The sequence below is a fragment of the Prionailurus bengalensis genome, chromosome A1, assembly GCF_016509475.1.
Source record: "Prionailurus bengalensis isolate Pbe53 chromosome A1, Fcat_Pben_1.1_paternal_pri, whole genome shotgun sequence".
Lineage (NCBI taxonomy): Eukaryota > Metazoa > Chordata > Mammalia > Carnivora > Felidae > Prionailurus > Prionailurus bengalensis.
In genome coordinates this window covers 154,574,059-154,579,902 of record NC_057343.1, presented here as the reverse complement: position 1 = coordinate 154,579,902, position 5,844 = coordinate 154,574,059, and the positions used below count along the sequence as shown (strand labels likewise).

Genomic DNA, 5,844 nt, shown 5'->3' with positions numbered 1-5,844 from the left:
CTAGTGACATCAGTAAAAAGAACAAGTATGGACGTCTGAAAAGTCTCTCTTCCATACAAGCAATAAAAATACTGGCAAAAAAAATGTCAGATTTAGCTTTTTGCAATGCTGAAAATAACCAAAGGCTTGCAGCAATCTGAGGAGTGCTTATTAAAAAATGAAAAGTAGAAGAAAAACAGCTGAATTAGTAAGAGCAGTGAGCTTTTGACATTTTAATTTGCTTTATCCTCATTCCTTCCTCTGTAGATCCATGATAGTCTTAAAAATCCAAAGCCTGCATTTATCATGACAATCATCAGCCTAACCGCCACTGGAAGGAGCAAAATATTATTGGAATGCTTTCAAAGCTCCATTCCTAGACAACCAAGAGTTCTATATTTAATAGATTTATCATTCAAAAATGTAGGAGAAATTAACACATTCCCAGATAAACAAAATATTTTTAAAAGACAATATAAATTTATCTTTTATTTATAATTCTAGTTTCCTCCTATATGATTTAAAAGACAAAGCAATGATTATATATCTATATCCCTGACCATATATTTATGAAGATGAAATTTGTAGGAAAATAACAGCACAAAGAAAGGAGAGGGAATGGACTCACAAGGAGAAAATGTTTTATACCATTTGAATTAAATTGGTGTTAATCTGAATTAGACTATAATAAATGAAGATGTTAATGGTATTCCCTAGTTACTGAAAAAAAAAGAAATCTCATAAATATAGTAAAATAAACAAGGACATTTCAATGGTACAGCAGAAAATATCTACTTAATACAAAATAAGGTAGTCATGGAGAAAGAGAGGAACTAAGAAAACCAAAAACATGTAAAACAAATAGAAAAATGGCAAATGTAATCTAATAATTACATTAAAGATAAGTGGATTAAATTCTCCAATTAAAATGCAGAAGCTGACAGAATGAACTTTTAAAAAATAATTCAACTAGATGCTTTCTGTACACTTCAGATTTACAAACACAAATAAGTTGAAAATGAAAAGATAGAAAAAGATACAGCATGCAAACAATAAGAATGGCTACACTAATTTCAAAAAAATAGACTTTAACGCAAAAGTTGTTACTAGACACAAAGAAGGACATGTTATAATGAAAAAAGTATCAATGCATCAAGAAGTACACCTATTATAATCATCCATGCACCTAACAAGTACATGAAGCAAAAACTGGTAGAATGGAGACTATAATACCCTACTTTCAACAGTGGATAGAACAACTAGATGGAAGATCAAGCAGGAAATATAAGACTTGAACAGAATTTAAACCAATTATACCTAACAGACAGCTTACAACACTACACAAAAACCCCAGGATCAAGTGTCCATGAAACATTCTACAGGACATGTCATATGTTAAGACATAAAACAAGCTTCAGTAAATTTAAAAGGATTAAATGAAACAAAGTATACTCTTGATAGCATGAAATGAAATGAGAACTCAGTAACAGAAGGAAATTTGGGAAATCCATAAATATGTGGAAATTAACATGCTCCTGTAATAATTAAGGTGTCAAAGAAGAAATCACAAGAGAAATTAGAAAATACCTGGAGATTAATAAAAATGAAAACACATTTTTAAAAAATTAAAATATATATCAAATTATTTATGCTATGAATAAGATAAAGCTGTGAATATAAAAACATTCATGGCTCTACACACCTCTATTAATAAAAAAGAAAAATCTTGGGGCGCCTGGGTGGCGCAGTCGGTTAAGCGTCCGACTTCAGCCAGGTCACGATCTCGCGGTCCGTGAGTTCGAGCCCCGCGTCGGGCTCTGGGCTGATGGCTCAGAGCCTGGAGCCTGTTTCCAATTCTGTGTCTCCCTCTCTCTCTGCCCCTCGCCCATTCATGCTCTGTCTCTCTCTGTCCCAAAAATAAATAAACGTTGAAAAAAGAAAAATCTCAAATTAATCACCAAATCTTCCACTGTTAGAAACTAGAAAAAGAGGAAACTAAGCCCAAAGCAAAAATTTTAAACGATAATGAAGATTAGAGAGGGAAATAAGAGAGAATAGAAAAACATAAAATAAGAGAATCAACAAAACTTAAAGATGGTTCTTTGAAATTTTTTTTAATGACAGCTCTGTAGCTAGACTGACCAAGAAAAAAATAGAAGTTTTAAATTACAAAAATCAAGAATAAAAGATAAAATTACCGAAACTTAATCAAGAAGCAATGGAAAATCTTAATATACCTATGACAAGAGACTGAATTAGTAATCAAAAAACTTCTCACCAATAAAAATCTCAGGATGAGAGATCTTCATTGGCAATTCTATGAAATGTTTAAAGAAAAAATAACTAATAACCAATCTTTAACACATTTTTCCATAAAAATGAAAATAAAAAATGTAAGTGGAGAGAACACTTCTCAATTTATTTCATCAGCCCAGAATTATCCTATACAGACAAAGAGGTTATAAGCACCAGAGTCCTCAACAAAATACTAGCAAATCAAATCTGGCAACTTAAAAAAGGATTAAACAATATCATCAAGTAGGATTTATTTGAGAAATGCAAAGATGCATTCAATGTATGAAAATTAATGTACTACACCATAGAAGTAGATTAAGGGACCAAAAAATGATCACTTCAGGAAAAGCATTTGACATATCTAACACCTGTCAGGATAAAAACACTCAAGAATCTAGGATTAAAATAGAAACTCTTCAACCATTACATACAAAAACAAAACAATCCACAGGTAACATAATACTCCACAGTGAAAAAGTGAACACTTTCTCCTAAGATCACAAATAAGACAAGGAATCCACTTAAGCACTTCTAGTCAACATTGAATGAAAGTTCTAACTAAGGCAATTAGGCACGAAAACTAAATAAAAGGCATTGAGAAAGAACAAGAAGACTCTGTCTAGCTGTGACCAGCTGAGTGCAGCACAGCAGCCCAGGGGCCTAGGGATGTGGCCGCCATGGGGTGGCGGGGCATGGGGAGTGACTGCAGCACTAGGCTGTCAGCTGGTCCTGCCCAGAAGAGTTCAGCTCTGCTCTACAAGGATATATAATACCTGATTGTTTTGTCCATTTATTATAAGAAAATGGAAACTGACCAGCCAGAGGAAACCTTCCCTGACACCATAACCAATGCTGAATTTGGTAAACACCACACAGAAGATACAGAAGAGGAACAAGACTTTAGAAAATCTAGGAACACTGGTAAGATGGTTGGTTGACTTACACATTCTACTACACAGCAAGAATGCTGGGGTAGTGATTGGGAAGGAGCCAAGAATATTAAGTTTCCCCATACAGACCACAATTCCAGTGTTTTAGTCCCAGATGGAAGTGGCCGGAGCATATAGTGACTATCAGTGCTGATACTGAAACAATTGGAGAAATTCTGAAGAATTTCTACCTTAGAGGAGGGCCTGCAGTTGCCATCACCCACAGCAACCAATCAGCTCCCACTAGAATCTGATACTGTGGAACGCTTAAAATACCAACACTATAAATGAAGCAACTTTGACTTCGAGTTGCAACTTGATTCATCAGAGACTGGCAGGAGGAATTACTGGGGTTAAAGGTGCTAAAATCAAAGAACGTTGAAGGAACACACACAACAGTCAGGCTTTTCTAGGACTCCTGTCTTCATTCCACTGACAGAGTTGTTCTCATTGGAGAAAAACTTCATAGGACTGAACAGTGCATCAAGATCATCCATGATCTTATAACAGAGTCACCCATCAAAGGACGTGCACAGCTTAACGATCCCAATTTTTATGATGAAACCTAGGATGGTTTTACAATTTTTGCTGACTGCCATAGACGTCCTGTGGGATTTCCCATGCAGGGGAAAGGCGGTTTTGACAGAATGCTTCCTGGTCAGGGTCGGTGTCCTATGCCTCCATCTAGAAGACATTATGATGATGTCATCCCTCATCAAGGACCTCCTCAGTCTCTTCCTGAATGAGGTAGCCAGGGTTGAAGCAGAGCTCAGAATCTTCCTCTTCCTCCACTATCACCACCTAAAAGAGGAGATCTAATGGCCTAGAAGGACCTGGAGACCACTAATGGGAATGTTGGTTTCAGTGCTGATGAAACTTAGAACTCTGTTGCATGGAGCCCATCAGAATGAAAGGTGGTTTATGAACCACAGGGTGGCTCTGGATAGGATTATTCCTATGTAGGGGTTGTGGCTCATATGGTTATATCGGTGGACCTATTGTTACTACGCAAGTAACTATTCCCAAAGATTTGGCTGGATCTATTATTGGCAAAGGTGGTCAGAGGATTAAACAAATTGTTGTGAGACAGGAGCTTCGATCAAAATTGAAGAAACTTTAGAAGGATCTGAAGATCACACCATTACAATTACAGGAACACAGGACCTGATACAAAATGCACAGTATTGGCAGAACAGCGTGAAATAGTGTGCAGATGTGGAAGGATTCTGATGCAAGATATTTTTTCTTTTTTTATAGTGTGAAGCAGGATTCTAGAAAGTTCTTCTACAACTAGTGAAGAACTAGAGGAATCCTACATCTTGGTTTTTTTTTTTCTATTTGTTTCTGTTTAAAAAGCCACCATTACTCTCCTTCATAGGTGTTCTGCGTTCGAGGTGCAGTAAAATCTTTGCTGTTCACCAGAAGAAATCTTTTAGTTTCTTAAAAAAAAGGAAGGAGGCTGGGGAAGGGTGTGCAAAAATTAACATTAAAATTTTGAAATAGCAGCACAGTGAATGAATTTTAATTTTTTCTCATTGTTGGTGGTTCTAAAGAAAAAAAACCCATGTAATTATTGTGAACACTTTGCTTTGTGGTCATTGTAACATTTTGGGGAGTGAAACAGGGAGGAAAAGTAACAATAGTCCATATGTCCCTGGCATCTATTCACAGCAGTGTGCAGAATGTAATTCTCTTTTGTAAGAAATGTTCTGATTTTTTAAATAAATTTAGTGAACCTATTTTTGGTGTTCATTTTTTTAAGACTGTCATTTTTCAAATGGCTGGATTCCCCAACCCACCCCAAACTAAACACTAAGTTTTGAAACTAAACACTCTGTTTGATATAAATAAATACATTCCCTTCAACATAAGCATATCTTGGCAAATTTGTTTCTGGTGACTTCTTGATGATTTGAAAGTCCATTGCTTATGGGGCACCTGGGTGGCTCAGTTGGTTAAGCATCTGACTTTAGTTCAGGTCATGATCTCATGGCTTGTGAGTTCAAGCCCCATGTCAGGCTCTATGCTGACGGCTCAGAGCCTGGAGCCTACTTCAGATTCTGTCTCCATCTCTCTGCCCCTCTCCTGCTCTCACACTGTCTCTCTCTCAAATATAAATAAACATTTAAAAATTATTTGAAAAAATTCGTTGCTTGAGAAGTAATTCTGTCATATACATTCATGCTTATAGTAAGTTGGGGACATTGTTTTTGTTTTTGCAAATGCTTGTCCCTGCCCTGCAGCAGCTTTCGATGGTACTAACTGTGAAGGAGAACCAAAGTGAAGAGCAACTCCACAAATTCAGTAAAGGTATAGATATTTGCCAGAAGTCTAATGGCAGCAAGTTTTATTAATCAGAATAATACTTGGTTATGGAAGTGATTGATGCTAAATAAATGATTTTTGTTAGATAATTTTCTCACCTATAGTCAAACTGTCAGCCTGCTAGTGTTTTTTAAACTTTGTAAATATATATATATATATATATATATATATATATATATATATATTTTCCCGTTGTATTCAAATTGAAGTAAAAAGATGTGCCATTTCTTTGTGGTATATTGGATTTTATAGGAAATGTTTGTGAACAATTCAAAAAAATGATGAAAAAAGTTCCTGCAGATGTTTGGTGTAGTAT

General features: G+C 35.7%; 1 pseudogene; it reads left to right on the top strand.

Annotated features, from left to right (window-relative positions):
* The first annotated feature begins 2,982 nt into the window (after positions 1–2,982).
* Positions 2,983–4,460, top strand: LOC122475033 (annotated as a pseudogene).
* The last annotated feature ends 1,384 nt before the right edge of the window (positions 4,461–5,844 follow it).